General features: G+C 35.2%; 2 long non-coding RNA genes across 2 annotated transcripts in view; one reads left to right on the forward strand and one right to left on the reverse strand.

Moving 5' to 3' along the window:
• Positions 1–19422, forward strand: part of LOC147581105 (uncharacterized) — a 280066-nt gene that overhangs the window by 92972 nt on the left and 167672 nt on the right. The window lies entirely within an intron of this gene.
• LOC147581106 (uncharacterized) lies at positions 1567–19339 on the reverse strand. The gene is made up of 3 exons (XR_015250845.1): positions 19208–19339; positions 4252–4362; positions 1567–1723 (listed from the first exon to the last, which is right to left on the reverse strand). It is a non-coding gene; the product is annotated as an uncharacterized LOC147581106 (long non-coding RNA).

Raw genomic sequence — 19422 nt, forward strand, 5'->3', positions numbered from 1 at the left:
CCTAGAGAGTACCATTGAGGATGCCAGGAGGAAGATATTTAAGAAATAAGAGGCTTTAGATCTATTGACTAAATTAAAGGATACAAATCAAGGAAATTTTTAAAAATCAATTTATTTGAAAATGATCTTTATATTTGATAATTAAGAGAAATTGTGGCCTTTGAGAAAAGTCTTTGCTTGAGAAGTCAGATAAAGATAGAATCCAGATATTGTACAGTAAGTATTTAAATGATTTAAAAGATTGCATATAATCTGTACTTCAATTTCTTTGGATGGGACAGAACAAATAGAATCAAATTGGGTTGGAATCTGCTCTATTTTTAAAAAATCAACGGGAAAACAAATTTCTCAGCTCTCTGAGCAGCCTACTGTAATTTTTAACAATGTTTCTGGTAATGAAAGTCTTTTCATCTACCATGAGTTAATTTAACTTATCTATTCTGTTTGTGATACAAAGATAGGGAGTATCAGTCATCATTTTCCATTTGCAAAGAAAAAACACTGCTTATCATTTTCTTCTTCTGTGTTTTTCAAACACTTTCCCCTCCCTTATGTGCAAGAACCACTAGCTAGATTTAGTCAAGGAATTTAAATGTTCAGAGATAAAGCCTTTTTAGTTGCAAGCAATGGCATCTAAATTGTCAGAAAAGGACACTAGAGGATGGGTATTGGGTGGCTAACAGCAGTATGCAGGAGTCAAGATGACAGTGATTCATCTAGAGATTAAAATGTGCGTCAGTGCCTTTGAGCTTCAGCACAAGTGTTAAGTGGACAGATGTGGATGGGCACACTTAGGTATGTATTCTTTAAAGAACCTTCGGATCCCCTAGTGTTCCTATCACAGCTCATACAATCAGGGAGTTTGCAAAGCCAAGCACATGTTCTCATGTTGAGAAGCAAAGAGGAATAAAAAATATAAAATAAAGCAAATGTCCACAGAAAGTAAGATTTAGCTGAATTTTAAAAATGATTTGCCTCTGAGAAATGTTGACTTTGATCTAAACAACAATTAGAATTGGTTTACACCATTCCTTCTTGTTTTTACTAATCAATTCTTTCAAAATATAGCATATATTGACTAAACCTAAGAAACGCACCACAGTATACCCATCCAAGAGCTATAATCTAAAATACAAAATCAGAAAATCTGAAGATTAACACAGATAACGTTTCACTATTAAATGATTTTCACTAAGTGTATGCTACCACAATTAGTAGTCTCCATGCATATACTAATGGGTCAAGTAAAAATTCCCATGAATTGTTTTCACTACCTTATCTTACAAACGTTGCTGAACAGACTAAGCTTAGTGAACAGAAGATGCCTCAATTTTAAAATCATTGAGTAGGCAAACCTACAGAAGAAATATACCTACTATATTAGAAATAGTGAAGAGCTACCATGAAAATGTTGATGAACCACACTAATTCAGATTTACCTAAAAATATGTGGTGCTATTTAATTTATTATCATGTATTATGTATCTTGCTCAAGCTTCACTTCAAAGAACATCTAAGTATGTCAGTTCAAGTATACCCATTTAAAAATATACTGAGGCTCAAAGGTATTAACACACATTTTATTCTCTAGTCTGGGACATTGTAATCTTGACCCCTGTATACTGCTGTTAAACACAGAAGATTTACTTTGAAGCTTTCATTTAAGGAATTGAGTTATTATCCTTTGCTTGACCTTTGTCCATGGCATATTTATCATGAAGCCCTGTAAAACCATAATGTGTGAGAAAAGTGAGAAAAGGAAGTAATATATTTGTGATTTATAAAGAAAGGAGAAATAGGTGTAAATCAGACTTTTAAAATCCATTCAGAGGTACCTCTTTACATAATCCATTTATAATCTCAAAAGCCCTCCCTACAATGATTTTTGTACATTTTTAAAACAATCATTAGCAAAAGTAACTTGAAATTAATCATGATCTGTGATTTCCAAGATCTATTGCTAGGTATCATTTATATTTATTACTGGGAAGAAATGAGGGAAACAACATTATTTTCAAAAGTACAGAAAGAAAGAGTTTTCAAGCTGTTCCCTTAATGAACTAGAAATAGTAACCCTGTCAAATTTAATATAAAAATAGTGTTATAAGCCCATGGCATCTATTTATTACTGGAGAACAAAAGCCTTCATCCATTTCCTTTAGAGAATGACATTTTTGTAATTCGCTGCCCATTTCATTTGTTGCAAAGGCCTTCGTGGGGTGACAAATATCCCACAGAAATGGCTACTGATACTTGATAGGATAATGCGCAGCCCCTCAGGACAAGGGCAAAGGCAGCAAACTTATCATCCTTTAGTTTAGCTTAGCATGGGTCAGTAACAGCGCCAGAGGTGACAGAAGATGTTAAAGTGTGGGAAGCAAGAGCTGAAAGCTGTAGGAGGGGAGTTTTTATAGTTTATCCTTTCTTTTGCCAAGAAGCCACGGAGACAGCTTGAATCACATTGTTGATTTGGTTCACTGCACGCCACACTAACTGTTTCTGGAAAAGAAGAGCAAGGGGGAGAAAAATCCAACACTTATGGGTCATTCTCACCAACAGCATGTGGCATTTCAACATGTCCTCCAGGAGGAGGAAATGCATATTTAATATTTTAGCTTCAAGTTCATACTTTAAGAATGCATTATCCTGTTGGAAGGTCTGTGGTGAATAATCAGTAGGACATTGCCATTGTATCAACCTGATAATTTTGCAGAGAAAAAAGCATTAGCCGTGGTGTCTTTCATTTGGGAATTTTCGCAATATTGTTGTCTGTGTCAGAGTGAATAAACTACGAATGTGGTTCTTCTTAAAGAATTTCATGTACAGGTGTTCCAAAACTGTGGTACTTTAAATTTATCATTAACATTTGTCCATTAAGGACAACCGACCTGCATGAAATCTTGAATATACATATTTTATTCCCAAGAAAATTAAGTCAGTATAGAGCTTTCCCTCAGAATATTATAAAAGGATGGTATGCATCAGCTGGTATATTACTCCTGATTCTATTAAAAGATCACGTGAACAAATTCTCCTCCACACGTCCCAATTTGAAAAAGAAGAAAGTGAAAAGGAGCATAAGTTCTTCATTAGGCAGGTATCTCTCGTCATGGCTGTCATTGCACACAATGACATTCACAGAAATGTGATGGTTATGCTGTGATGTCTCTAATGGCACATCTGGTGGAATGATTCCTGTGTTGCAATATTAAGAAATTACTTTTTTATGTTACATGTGATTTGAATTAATTTGTTTTAAAAATTAAATTACACAATGCAAAAATTCCTAAAGGACTGATAGGAAAAAGAACTGAAAATGGTGACCTTGTTTCACAAGGCAAGATGCCAACTCCACCTGAGTAATTAACAGCTTTGATGAGCATTTTGAACCATGATGTCCTCCCTAAGAACTGTCAGAGCCTTTTTGAAACACTTATTTTTCTTCGTTAAGCAGAAAAAAAGGCCCACTTGTGAATCTTTTCTTGCTAGTACAGATAATGAAGTATGTGTTATCAACAGAGAATGATGAATATTAAAGCTTAAAAATAATAAAGATATTTTTAATTGAGTAAAACTCTGCAGTTTGATATAAATATAAGGAATGTTACGAAGCGTGGAGTATTTTCTAGCAGACTCTTTATTCCAGGCATATCTGGAAATTACATAATTCTGAATTGTCGGAAGATGAAGACAAAGTGATGCCTACTTTGAAATAAGTATGTTAAATAGTTCACATACTTTATCTCTGAAAACCTGGTTGTGTTCTCCTAATAGCACTATTGCTGGCTAAAATTTATACAGTACTTTTTCCATTGAGTTGGAAATTGTTCCCTTTTCAGAGAGAGGTTCATGTTTATTTCCAATGCAGAAGAACTTGTTTTAGTTTTGAAGGTAAATTGAACAAGTGATTGCTTTCATATATCATGTAATTCCTTACATGTTGATGGCTGTAACTTTTCTACTTAACACATTTTATTCCTTACCATGCCTGTCACTGGTTTAAGCAATCTGTGGGTAATTGATTTCTTCTGTAAAACAGATAACATTTGCTTAAAGCTCTTCTGATAGCTTTACAGCCTCTGCATTAGGAGAAGCACTTCCGTCACCACTGGCATTCTTATAAAATATAATTATTATATATCCATCAAAGACTAGAAGAAAAGGGGAATAAGAAAAGGCAGTGCAAATATCTACTGAATTCAGTGTCATGGCGGTCATACTGCTGCTCGTGTTCATCAAACCACCACTCACCTTGTTTCACTGCCTTGGTCATATGATCCCCACTGGCTTTACACTTCCCTGTTTATTTGAACAAACAAATCTTAGTCTTCTTCAAATGCTAAGCTGTGTTAAATTAGGTTCCTAAATTTAAAAGAAAAAAAGGTATCTTTAATACTAGTAGTGGCTATTTCTTAACTATGATTCACATTTTTACTCATAGCTTCAGAAAAGTAAATATGTAATAAGTCCCCTAAATAAACAACTTCAAAATGCACATAATTTGAATACAAATAAATTCAAGTAGTCAAAATTCTTTTTGTTTCTTTTTCTCTCTTCCTTCCATCTCTCCCTTCCTCCTTTCTTTTCTTTTCTTTCCTTTCCTTTCCTTTTCTTTTCTTTCTTTCCTTTTATGTTTATTCCTTTTCTTTCTTTTCTTTCTTTCCCTTTCTTTCTTTCCTTTCTTTCTTTCTTTCTTTCTTTCTTTCTTTCTTTCTTTCTATTTTGCTGTTTTGCTTTTTCAAGCCCCAAATTTTCTAATATAGTTCTTGTCTTGAGATGAAAGAAATGACAGTTGTGGCTATTTGTGTCTATAACACAAGAGAGCCAGTCTGACTTGGTTTTCAGTTTATGAGTGTGTTTGTATATGTGTATATGTGACAGAAGAATACAGAGAAAAATGGAAGTATAGTTATGTTTCAAGAAAAATTATTTGCTAATCTAGAGATCTAATTGATGTGACTTGATCTTTCCTTTCCTGTTTCTTGTTTCCCTTTTAAAAATCCTTATACAATGAAAACTGATTATTTTTGCAATTTCGAATGTCAGTTCCCTGAAAGAGTACACTGCAAGCTGAAAATGCAGATAAGAGGGAGATAAACCTGAATGAGATAGCTCAGTTTGAGTTGATGGAAAGTAATCTGTAAGATTTGAGTGCTATATTAAGTTTAGTATCTCTAATAAATATTTAGGAGATGCATATAATAGAACATTAAGTAAATAACCCATCAACCAAAAAAAAAACCAAAAACAATAAAAACACACAAATGCTTTGTGTTTTTCTATCATAATGAAATTGGATTGGTGTTCTTCACTTTCGAGTGGAGGTCCTGTATAATGGGTGCAAATTTAGCATTTTCTTAACTTTTGCATTTTTCTTTTTTCTCATTTGAATCATTTTTGCATAGCTCATATATTAAACACTGCTCTGCCTTTAGTTTATATGTTTCTCCCGCTGAATTTTGTGGTTTTGACATAGCAACTGTCTACATGGAATTTCTTATGAATAATTCTCATACTTGTTTTTTATTTCTGTTATTTCTAGTTAAGTTTTTTTTTTTTTTTTTTTCAATTCAAAACCAGAAGTGATACTGACTTCTCCTTGGTCTGGAAAGCTGTTATCCTGGTCTAGGTGCTCAGGTTTCCCTGGCCTCATTTCAGCTCCCTTCTCCATTTTGCTGTGTGCACCTTTTCATAACCTCAGTCACAGTTTCTCAGCTGCCTCCTTTCTGTCATTCCACTGCCACCTCCCAGCGTTGTTCCAGTCAGACCCCTAACATGTGATCACGGAGAATTCCGTCTTGTCCCTTTGCCCCAGTGTAATCTCCCCGGAAGCCCCACATCTTCCAGAAGTCTTTGTGTAGGATCAGAGGGAAGCTGATACATTCCTTGTCCCCACCCTTCTGTTCAGCTTTCACTCAGACTTTTTATGACTTCCACTCTTCAGATGACTTCATGGTCATATTTTAGTATCTACTTCTTGTCAGTTATTGTGACATATAACTAACACTGATCTTTTCAAGTTAGTGTCATCAATTCTGATTTTAAATTCCTAGAGGTAGAATCTCTTTTTCTTGTCCAGTGACTTATATGTAAATTGTAAGCAATACGTGTATTTTAGTTATGATGCTCTTATGCATTTTTAACTATGAGAGAGAGAGTAAGTATGCAATGCTATCATGTCATTCTTTCAAAAACTAAAACTGTTAGTAAAAGATTTAAGCCACATGGGGCGCCTGGGTGGCGCAGTCGGTTAAGCGTCCGACTTCAACCAGGTCACGATCTCACAGTCCGTGAGTTCGAGCCCCGCGTCGGGCTCTGGGCTGATGGCTCAGAGCCTGGAGGCTGTTTCCGATTCTGTGTCTCCCTCTCTCTCTGCCCCTCGCCCATTCATGCTCTGTCTCTCTCTGTCCCAAAAATAAATAAACGTTGAAAAAAAAAATTTAAAAAAAAAAAAAGATTTAAGCCACAGATCACCATTTATTTCTTTTCCCTTGACTGATTTCAGAACTCCATGAAATTTGCAAGTTTTACTATTTACTTTGTTGATACAGCTCATGTGTTCAGTGCACGAAGTTGTAGTTACTTTCTCTGAATTATGTTCCTTTCTTTCTTTTGACTAACTCCATATGACCCAGACCATTCAGATGATGGAAGAAAAAAAATCAGTCTTCAAAATTGCATCTTAACAATCGAAATGTTTCATCTTAACAGTTGCTGTTGCCTAAAATTTTTAGTAACATTTCTGAAATGATTTAAGCTCCTCTTGACGATTCATGGCATATATTTGGACTCTTAAGTTCTTTGGGAGGAATATAATTCAGTTTTTACACTGACTGTGTGGAGAGGTACCAAGCATAGCCCTAGGCCAAGACATGTCTTTACAAAAATGATACAGAAAAGTTGTTACTTCAATCACCAGTTTGAAATCACATCATTATGATTACATTATGATTGTCTTCAGTATTACCAACAATACCTTAAATTAGGCTTACTTTTTTAACACTAAGAAAGGTCTCAGTTAGAAGTATTACTAATACTTTTGAAAAATCAAAGCAAAAAGCCTTGGCATTTGCACTGACTTGTGAAAGGTTACCCATTGTGATGGAAGGGAAGATTCATATTAGTGATTTATTCTTGGGAAAGTGCTTTTAAGTCCAAGTATAATATTAAATGCCTTTCTCAAGTCTCTAAGTGAGCTCTTCCAAGTGACCTATGAGTTTAAGTCATTTGACCTTTGGGTATTTGAGTGAACTGCTTAATTTCCTTTCTACTTAAAAATAATGTTGAGACAGGTGTTAATACTTCTATTTTAATTGAAATTTACTTATTCACTGTGGTAGTGTGCAGAGATCCCTACACATTTTTTTTTTAATCTGATAGGGTAAAAAGGAAGCATCTGGGTGGCTCAGTCACTTGAGCATCTGACTTCAGCTCAGGTCATCTCATGGTTCGTGCGTTCAAGCTCCACATTGGGCTCTGTGCTGACAGCTCAGAGCCTGGAGCCTGCTTTGGATTCTGTGTCTCCCTCTCTCTCTGCCCTCCACCCCCAAATATATATAAACATTTTAAAAATTGAGAGGGTAAAACAGTCTGTAAACTTAAGAATGCCTATATGTTTATCTATTACTACTTTCAAGTATAGGCCTTCAGGGTCCTCATTTAAATACTTGTACTTTTGGGAGATAAGTGTCCCAAGAATGTGAAATGATGCCAGTTTTAGGCAGAAATGTTTAGCAGTATAATGCTGATTCCCTTGATCCCTCCCAGTCCCTTAACACAGTTCATAAGGAGCATTGCATTAGCAAGTGGACAACTACAGCAATTTAGCTTGTTTGCCTGAGAACGGCCCACTTTCTTTGCTCTAGATCTCAGCCACTTGTTCTGTTGCAACTTGAATTGTGGCCCCAGGGGTTACCAGGCTGACTGCTTATTGTGGGACAGGCCAGAAAGGAATTTAACATGGGAGAATAGTATGCTAGGCACTGGCACAAGGCAGGTGCCAGCAAGGTCATAGCGATTTTGAAGCTAGGAGGATCTTTGTAGCTCATACGTGTGTCAGTCAGAATGTATTAAATTTTTCCATCCCATTATTGTCATCATCACCTTCTTCTTCTCTTCCTCCTCCTTCTTCTTCTTCTTCTTCTTCTTCTTCTTCTTCTTCTTCTTCTTCTTCAGTATTTTCCCTATTTGTTGTTCTCTTAAAACTTGAGAAATATTCTTCTTTCTAATTCTGATTTCTCACCTATAACACTAGTACCTGAACCATAGTAAATACTCAATGAATATTTGCTGTATGATTGAAGACGTGTGTGTAAGTCTTAAGTGCTTAGACATTACTGCAATTGTAGATAACATGGACATTCATGACTATTAGAATCCAATGGGAATACTCCTAATTGCCACAAAATCACAACTTTATATAGAGACCTTTTGGGAAATGTAGCACTATCAGAGAGAAGGAATTCCAAGTCTCTTATTTTACCTATGTTTTTACAATGCTAAAACACTGCCTAAAAAATATTTGATATTGCTTAGAACAAATCTGAGTCACTTTAGGCCTGGTCAGAATGTTCCTGTGTACTAAACAAGGTTTTCCTTCAGGAAGAGACAGAACTTAGAAGGAAAAGAGAATCAATAAGCAATGATAGACTTTGAAGAATTAAAAATATGTTTTCAAAAGTCATTCTTAGGGGGAATTTTAAACCATTTTATAGTGATTCTGACTGGAAAGGACGGTACTGGGATCCATACAGGGCAATGAGATAACTGGAGGAGAAAAGAGCTTTGCCATCCCCTGAAAAACCAGTGCTTCTTGTATTCTCAGGGCCTCCCCAGGTTTCTACGCTATTCAAGACTCTGAGCTTACTATATACCAGTAGTTTTGGTTACCTTTAAGTGGCGGCCATAATTATCGAGTTTGGGTACCAGGCAAGATTTCTTTAATAGGAGAATGTATGGGCCAGTGCCAGAGGGCAGAACATTTACATATTAGGCAGGTTTGAAAAATTACAATTTTTCATGCATGATTTTTGAAAAAAAAAACACATTTATACACAAGACCATCAAATTCCCTATATTTTAGTAACAATGTGCATAAAGAATATGCTTACACTTTAATAGTAGCAGTAGCTCCAAAGAATCTGAGTGAAGTCATAGTCCAAATATGATTTTGATTCTTATAAGAAGAGACTTTTTATTAATGATGTGGCTGGAGAAAAACAAATAAGCAGAAGTGTTCTTATATTTGGTTTAGGTTTATAAGCTATTAGGGAATTTCATAGCACTAAATAAGACTGAAGACAGATTACTTAATGAGTTCAGTCAGATATTGATAAGCCACTAAAACCCAAACCATTATTTATTTTTGCTTATTATTCTCCCATCCATAAAATTTGTTAACGTTTTATATTCCTGACAGGTATCTGAAAATTGCAGGCTTAAAATGAGACATTCCAAGGTAAATTTGCTTATAGGCTATAAAGTTCGAGATGTTTCTTCTTGGAAAAACACTTCATGTTTTAAATCAAGTTTGGAGGCAACTGGCTATGGCCATAACAGATGTTATGATATTTGGCTCACAGGGAACAAAATTCAGCAACACATAAAGTTAACAGGTATTCAAAAAAGGCAGTGTTGTTTTGTGGATAGTCTGTTAGCAAAGGCTCAAGAGACATAGAAGGACATAGTAAAAGACAATATGAAGATGCATGGCAAATTCTTGGGTAAAAATTATACACCCATATTTCTGAAAGATGTCAACATTACCTCTAAAAAATCTTTCTGGTGGTGGAGAAAATTATGTAGTTTACCACTGAACAGATTTCATCTGAACTGCCCCTATTACCTATTAATGAGACATAGAAATGAGACTGCAAGAGATGAGAAATGGAAACAAGTTGGACAGTGTACAGATATATAGAAGCTTTGTGTGAAGCCCAGTCAAATCCAGTGTAAATCATTTTACCTCCAGCCATCGGGCAGACTGATAAGCATGGAAAAATGATTGCTACTTTAGGACACTGAGGAGTTTACGAGTGGTTTGTTACACAGCATTAGTATGGAAATAGATGACTAATACACATGCTATTGTTAATCTTTAGAGGGACTGATCAAGTACAGGTTGCCCACATAGACATATTGAAAGGTATTGATTTTTCTGATTTCACCACTGTAGGAAAGAGATATATTCTGACTAAGTCACATAAATTCTAAAACAACTCTGTACTAGTAATGCAGAACTAGCCATTAAGATATAGTTAGGGTGTATTGAAATCTGGCTCTAAAAATAATGCATATAGTAAAAACGAACCAAATAATGATAATTTTAATAATTTTACTTTTGTGTAATCACTATTTATAACTTTTTTGTCTCTAGAATTCTATGACTTTTTAGGGTTACAGTCTTTTTCTGAAATGTTCCTCAAACAGTCTAATCCACACAATTTTTTTCATTCTCTAATAATCTAATATTCTCTAATATAGAAGTTTATAAGCCTCCAGCAACGACTCTGTTCTTAAAAGTCCTTTTTCAAAAAGTGTTGAGGGAATTGATAATTCCAGCAGTTTGACTCTGTAGTAATGTTTATATATAGTCTTTGGAGAGAATATGCAGGTCTACAAATAAATGCAAACATTGTTGGTGGGGGGAACCACAATTCCTATTGTAAACACTCAAGGAAGGAGGTTCTTTATCTGTACCATACTAAAGCAGTCTCCCACCCCACACATAAGTGGAGTGATCAACTGTATAGACAAATATCTTGGTTAGAATTCTTATGTTGTACACTTGTGGGAGTTAATATTCTTTCATCTGCCACTTAGATTATTTGGAGTCCAGATTGTTTTTGGATAATACAACCTACAACTTCTTCTGCAATTTTTATAAAATTTTGTTTGACAGCAATTTTAGTCATGGATGATTGAATAAATACTATATAGTCCACCCAGTTCTCTACCTTAAGTGTATCCTTGGATCAAGCTGGTACATAAGAAAGCTATAAACAATAAAAACCCTGTTTTAGGGTTCTTTATATAGCTAACTTTATTGGCTTACGTTTGTGTTTATATTTACCTTAGCTAAAAAAGCCATTTTGGATTCTAGAACAAAGACTGACACAATGAAAGCAGTATGTTGTGAAGATGAGTCTGTAATCCTCCCCCCTGCCCAAACAATCCTTCATGTAATTAACAGCCCTAGAAAGTAAAATGTTTAAACGCAGTAAATAATAGTTAAGACATATTAGTGTAAACTTTCACTCCTGGTCAAGATGGAGTCATAGTGATTGGAACTACCCTCCTTTGGGAAACATTTAAAAACTGGAAAAACATGTTTGAAACAATGGTGTTAAGACACTGGACAACAGTCAATGAAGGATGCTGATTTCTGAAAAATAGGATACAAACAAGGTGAGCCACTAATGCCCCAGTTAACTGTCCTGAGTTTCTAGGCAATGACAGAGAGAAAGAGAACATAGGCAGAGTCTGCCAGCTTTCCTGAAATGAGGAGATGGAGTGGGAGTCCAGGGGGACCAAGGTTGTTAGTATTCGCATAACAGAGTTCAGAAAAGGAGAGGGCTGCACATAGAGAAAATTCTAGAGATCTACAGAGGGCCCCCTTAAGTAGTCAGTAAATCAGTGCATGCATGTGAGAAAAATACCCCAGCCCTGGGAAATAACCACCCAAAAGGATTAGAGGAGATGATGCCCAACACTCATCAACACTGGCAATACTGCCTTTCCCACTAGCCAGACTAGAAAAACTTATAATTTGGCAAAGGACCCAGATGAGTCTTACCTCATTAGCTGGGAATCATTCATCTTGGATAAACACTCCCTGTTTCTGAAATAATGATTTTAAAGGTAAACCAGGATGGCTAGAACTATTTCTAAAACTTAACTGCCTCCCAAAACAAAGTTAAAAATATTTTTAGGAATACAAAATTATCTACTACCCAAAAAGGTGAAAGATACAATGTCTCATATACATTCGAAGATTAATGAGCATGCAAACAAGCAGGAAATTATAATCCATGATGAGGAAAAAAAAAAATCAATCAAGACCCACCCAGAACTGACACAGATATTAAACTAAACAAAGACATGAGAAGTTATTGTATCTGTTTCATATATTCTCTATATTTACAATTTTAAGTAGAGACATAGAATATACTGTAAAAAATTACAAAATAAACTACTAGATATGAAAACTGCAATTTCTGACAAAAAGTACAGTGAAATTGATAAACAGGAGATTAGACATTGAAGAAGAAAAGATTAGTGAACTTGCACCCATAAAAGTAGACATCATTTGGAATAAAACATAGGGAAAAATAATAATAATAGCAGTGATGATAAAGAAAAGTACATCAGTGAGTTATAGAACAACTTTACATGGACTAATACAAGTGTACTTGGAAAAACTGAAGTGAAGGGGACGTGAAAACTATAAATCTACAAATCCAAGAATCTCAACAAAACCCAAGTACAAGAAACAAATAAAACTACACCAAGCATGTCATAATTAAATTGATAAAAATGGTGATAATGAGAAAAAGTGTAAACCAGCCTTTTCCTTTATGCATAGGAAAACAAATAAAATGAGGACAAAATATTTCTTGTTGGGAAAAATAAGACGACAATGGATCAACATCTTTTAAATATTAAAAAAAATGGCAACCTGGGGCGCCTGGGTGGCGCAGTCGGTTAGGCGTCCGACTTCAGCCAGGTCACGATCTCGCGGTCCGTGAGTTCGAGCCCCGCGTCAGGCTCTGGGCTGATGGCTCAGAGCCTGGAGCCTGTTTCCGATTCTGTGTCTCCCTCTCTCTCTGCCCCTCCCCCGTTCATGCTCTGTCTCTCTCTGTCCCAAAAATAAATAAACGTTGAAAAAAAAAAAAATGGCAACCTAGATTTCTATATCCAAAGGAAAGATCTATGAAACATCTATCCAATGGAAATGATCTATCAAAATATCTATCAAATATCCATCAATATATCTATCAATGAAATTGAAATAAAAACTTTTTCAGGCATACAGAAGCAGAAAGAATTCATCACCAGTTAACCCATACTATAAGAAATGTTAATCCTTTTCAAGCATAAGGAAAATCATATAAGAAATATATATTGACCTTCACAAAGGAACATAGAACATCAGAAATGGTAACTAATATGTAAATATAAAATACTTGTATATATTAAAAAAAATTTTTTTTACATTTATTTATTTTTGAGAAACAGAGTGAGACAAAGTGTGAGTGGGGGAGGGGCAGAGAGAGAAGGAGACACAGAATCTGAAGCACGCTCCAGGCTCTGAGCAAGCAGTCAGCACAGAGCCTGATGCGGGGCTTGAACCCACAAACTGTGCGATCATGACCTGAGCCGAAGTCGGATGTTCAACCGACTGAGCCATCCAGGTGCCCCTACTTGTATATATTAAATCTCTTTAAAAATATACAACTGTTTAAATTGACATAATTTCAATGTTGTATGGAGTTTATATATATGTATAAAAAGACTGTATTGCAACAATAGGACAAAGGCCAGGAAAGGAAAATTGAGGTACACTCTTGTCAGGTTCTTACATTATATATGAAATGGTATAATATTACTTGAAGATTGCATAATTTAATGGAGTGAACCACCGTACAGGCAACAACATGGATGAATTGCAAAATACTTTGCCAGTAAACGAGGCCAGACCAAAAAAAAAAAAAACATGATATATGATTCCATGTATATAAAACTTTAGAAAATGCAAAATTAAGTGGTTGCCCAGGATGGCAGTTGTGAGGGTGATAACAAAAGGGATAGGAAAGCCACATTAAAGGGGAACTAAAAAATTTCTTGAAAGTGATGAATACGTTCATTACCTCTATTTTGGTACTTTTCATAGGTTTATACATATATATCAAAACAAAATATATATTAAATATATATGACTTATTGCATTAAAAAATACACCTTAGGGATACTTGGGTGTTTAGTCAGTTAAACGTCAGACTCTTGATTTTGGCTCAAGTCTTGATCTCACAGTCATGAGATCAAGCCCTGTGTCCAGTTTCAGCATAGAGCGCACAGCCTGCTTGGGATTCTCCCTCTCCCTCTCCCTCTGCTCCTGCCCCACTCATGCTTGCTCTCTCTCTCTCTATCAAAATAAATAAATAAACTTTATATAGATACATAGATGATAGATAGACACACACACACACACACATATATATATATATATATATATATATATATATATATATACTTGGAATAAGTTGGAATATATATATTCATATGTGTTTGTGTGTATACAGTGTGTGTGTGTGTGTGTGTGTGTGTGTGTGTGTGTGTATAAAACTAAGAGTTATCAGTGTTAAAGATTGCCAAATGATTTGGAATTTTTTTCTTGTAATAAAAGATAATTCAGTAATCATAAGATACTCTTTAACAGTATAACTGAAATAATTAATGTATGTCAGGAAAGCAGCTACATGGAGTCTTAAATGCCTATCAATATATTTTTTTCAATAACAAGAGAATCCAAGACCAAAGGAAATTGTAATAAAATTTAAGTGATATTTTCAGAAATTTTCCTGTAATACAATTCTTTTCCTTTCACACTTTGAGTTAGAACTAATTTTCAAGTGCCAGTTTCTTCAGTTTCTGAGATAAAGAGTTTATCTTTAATGAATATTTCATCATTCATCATAAAGATGAAATTTTAGGGGTGCATGAGTGGCTCAGTTGGTTAAGTATCCAACTCTTGATTTCGGCTCAGGTCATGATCTCACAGTTTGTGAATTCAAGCTCCACTCAGGCTCTGCGCTGACAGCCTGCTTGGGATTCTCTCTCTCTCTCTCTCTCTCTGCCCCACCCTCACTCACATTCTCTCTCTCTCTGTCTCTCTCTCTCTCTCTCAAGATAAATAAGCTTAAAAAATAAAGAAAATAAAGATGAAATTTTTTGCCTTCTAGTAATATTTTTCTCAACATCACAAGTTCAATCCTCAAATATATTTATTTTCTTTCTTATACTAGATATCTAATAAATATCTATTAAGACTAGATACCAAAAACTAAATTAGGCAATAAATACTAGTGATATAGTTCTCAGGCATGGTTGATAGCTATGTAAATTGGTTATAGACTTTCTTCATGGGAACTTGGTAAAAGTATTTGGTGTACTTAACTGATTTAACAACTATGCTTCCAAATGTTTATTAAATAATTTATCAAGGTATGTAAAGATTTAGCTCTAAAGATGCTCATTAAATGGTTAGTTATAATAGTAAAAAAAAATTGAGTACAGCTTTAAGGTTCAATAACAAAGTATTATTTAAGTAAATGTGGGCACATCTAAATAACAAAGTATGAAGCCACTATAAATAATATTTAATCATCAAAAACATACTTATAAAAAGTGAGAAGGACCAGGTGCAATTCTCAAGACAACCTATACAGAATGCTACAGTTTTTTATTTTAAAGTCTGTATTTATAGCAACAGATATACAAATGCATACATACGCAATTCCTTAGTTAATCCTATATTTCAGTTAAGTATTACTGCGAAAAATATCAGCTCAAAATGATTTGGCTTAAAGAATTTTTTCCACAATTGTGTTTGTTGAATAGGACCACATGAGATTACTTATAGAGACAGTGTGGACAGAGAGAAGAGATCTCAGAGGCACACCAATGCCTAGTAATTGGTAAGAGAAAAATCCAGCCAAGGACATTGGAAAGGACCATCTAGTGAGGTAACAGGTTAATCAGTAAAGCATGGAGTCTTGAAAGCAAGTGGAAAAGGTTTTTCAAGAAAGGACAGATCAACTATCAAGGTGAGAAAGAGAGAAAGGGAAAGAGAGAGAGAGGGAGAAAGAGCAAGAGGGAGGAAAGAAGGAAGAAGAAAGGAAGGGAGAGAGAGAGGGAAGGAAGGAAGGGAGGGAAGGAGGGAGGAAGGAAGGAAGGAAGGAAGGAAGGAAGGAAGGAAGGAAGGAAGGAAAATAGGGAGACAGAAAATGAACCTTGACCATTGGATTTTAAAATATAGAGATGTTTGGTGACCCTGTCAAAAGCTGTTTCATGGAGCAGATCCAGGAGAGAATGACAAGTTAGAAAGTGGAGGCAGTACAAATAACCAATTCTTTAGTTTTACTAAAAAGCACATTTGCGGGGCGCCTGGGTGGCTCAGTTGGTTGGGCGTCCAACTTCGGCTCAGGTCATGATCTCGCGGTCTGTGAGTTCGAGCCCTGCATCGGGCTCTGGGCTGACAGCTCAGAGCCTGGAGCCTGTTTCGGATTCTGTGTCTCCCTCTATCTCTGACCCTCCCCTGCTCATGCTCTGTCTCTCTCTGTCTCAAAAATAAATAAAAAAAACGTTAAAAAAATTAAAAAAAATAAAAAGCACATTTGCTTTATAATGTGGATGCAAAGAATTAACCAATTTTCTAAAGTCACCAAAAGCAGAAATCCCTGATCTCAGTTCAATGGCCTGAATGTTTGTGCTGTGCCCCAAATTCATATGTTGAAATCCTACCCTCAGATATGGTAATATTAGGACGGAAGATCTTAGAGAAGTAATTAGTCATGAGGGTGGAGCCCTCATGAATGGAATTAGTGTCATTATAAAAGGGACCCCCGGGGAGCTCTGGAGCTCACTTTCTGAAGTTCTCTCTTACGTATCTGGGAAAAAATGAGAAGAGAGTAGTCCACAACCTGAAAAAGGGCTCTCACCAGAACCTGACCATGCTGGCACCCTGATCAAAGACTTGTAGCCTCCAGAGCTATGAACAATAAATGTCCATTGTTTATAAGCCACTGTCTATTGTACCTTCTTAGAGCAGCTCGAACTAAAACAGGTTTTTCAATTTTTATAAAGAGGACACTTCAGACTTAACTTAATTTGTTAATTTATCTATTGTCAAAGGTAGACTGTTACCCGCTTGGCATTCTGCAAGCAAATTGGGCAAATAATTTGTGTTCAGGCCAGTGAGTCCTCCTTATGTAGATATAGAATTAATGCATATTCAGCGCTCAGTTTCCCATATGACCTCATTTTAGCTGGCCTTTCTCAGTTCCCAGTGCTCTTGGATTCTAAAGAGAAAGAAATCTCTCTTTTTGGCTCTATTTCCTCTTCATGTTCCCTAGGAAATATTGTTTCTTGTTTCCTTTTTTCTACTTACTTCATATCTTCCACAAATACTTTACAATTCTTAATTACTGAGGCATCTCACCTGTTTCTTCATTTATGAGTTTATATCATTTTTTTCTTCTTTTGTATTAATAGATCTCAGGGAAGAGGGGAATTAAATGCATTTATTTAAACTTCTACTTGTAACCAGAAGGGGTGTGTGTGTGTGTGTGTGTGTGTGTTTGGCAGAAGGGAGTTGAGGAGGAAGAGTTACTGTTACATTAGGATCTTTACTCTCCTGCATAAAAATATAATGCTGCTGCTTGCTTTGGGAAAACAGAAGCAATTTTAACAACATTGAATTAATCATTCTTTGAATAAAGTATGCTGCTTTAAAAATTTTGGGCTTGTACAGTAGACATATAAGCAAAACATAAAAACAGTTTCATAACCATACATATTGAAGTTTTTCTTGGAAAGTGTTCAAATCAACTATAATATATACAATGTATCTTTAGATATGAGGCACAGATATATTATGGGCCCCAGGAATTATTTCAGAAACAATCAAAACAGTACATGGAATGTCAAGGAATTTTGGAGTTGTTCTGGAAGGAGCACAAGACTTCATTTCACGGGGAAATCAAAAAGGTAATGCAAAGGAAATTGATGTTATGCTAGATAGTTTTCTACCTTAAGTATTACATGACTCTTAAAAAAAGGAATGAAAGGAAAAAATACAAGAGACCAGACTGTTCTGTCAACTGAGAAATTCAGAATGTATATCCAAATGTTGTGGTGGATGCCACATATTGACACCTTAAAATCATGTATAGATATAGATATATGTATATATATGCATATTATATATAATGACATTTTAATGGCATATATATGACACATAACCTATGTATACTACTTAATCTTGATCTAAAACTATATTTCCATAAACTCTAATAATTTCTATATAGGTTTTAAAAATATCTTTGTCACTTGTGAAATTTGTATTCGATACCAACTTTTGCTGCATTGACAATGATTGATAAAGTTTGGTTAAAAAAGAAAAAGGAGGGGCGCCTGGGTGGCGCAGTCGGTTAAGCGTCCGACTTCAGCCAGGTCACGATCTCGCGGTCCGTGAGTTCGAGCCCCGCGTCAGGCTCTGGGCGGATGGCTCAGAGCCTGGAGCCTGTTTCCGATTCTGTGTCTCCCTCTCTCTCTGCCCCTCCCCCGTTCATGCTCTGTCTCTCTCTGTCCCAAAAATAAATAAACGTTGAAAAAAAAAAATTTAAAAAAAAAAAAAGAAAGAAAAAGGATGTAACACTTTCGTAGTAAATTAAAGTACATTCAAAGTAGTTAGAAGTAATTTTTGTCATCACAACAAGATTCCGCAAACATAAAAGTATTATGAAATTTATTTTTGACTTAAAACTTACCTTCAGAAGAGATATCTGATAAAGGAAATAAATTATGACTAAGTTCCAGAATTCTTAGCTTATTTCATGGAAACTTTTTCATTTTATCTTAAGTGGAACAGAAGACATAAGGAAAATGTGAATAAAAAGTTATGTTCAAAGAAGGAAAAAGCCATGTATCTTTTTTGTTGTTGTTTCCTGCTCATATTGCTGAAGACCTAAAATGAGTGATTCCCCAAAACTTTACAGAGAAATATTAACATTGAAAACCTTTGATAGTGATGATTCAATTCAAAACAAACTATGCTAAACTTTTTGAATTTGGAATTCTGGAAAACTCTCATTTCAGGAAACACAACAACCAACAGAAGGGAACAACCATATCAGTGTAAAAAAAGAAGAATAGCATGATTTTTGACATTGATGATTCAGACTTTATGACAGTCCTGACAGACTGAAACTTATCTTTGGCTTTTTGCAGAAGAAAAAAATAAAGGAAATGTAAATAAAATAATAACCTGATTAAAGGCCTTTCAAAAGCTGTCAATTCTCTACACTGTTATAGAAGCACCTGTGGCTAACTATTTCACGTCTTTTTAAAAAGAGAATCTCCTAAGGATTTTATATAGGGAAGACTTAGAATCATTGAATATGAAAAAAAAGGACACTGGGGAGATTACCTTTACTTGAACACTTCCAGAGGCATTACTTCCAGCTTCTCAAACAATTCATTGACATTTTTAACTGTTCAAAAGTCCTTTCTGATGATGTTAGTAATAAGAGTAGAATGAATTTTCTTGGAAACATTTTCAACGTTGGCCAGACATCTGTTGTAAAGAATATAATGAAAATGGGTAAAGAGGGCAGAGAGGAGAGTGGGAAATCTTGTAGAAAG

This window comes from Puma concolor, chromosome B2 (assembly GCF_028749965.1).
Source record: "Puma concolor isolate L17-30 chromosome B2, mPumCon1.1.hap2, whole genome shotgun sequence".
NCBI lineage: Eukaryota > Metazoa > Chordata > Mammalia > Carnivora > Felidae > Puma > Puma concolor.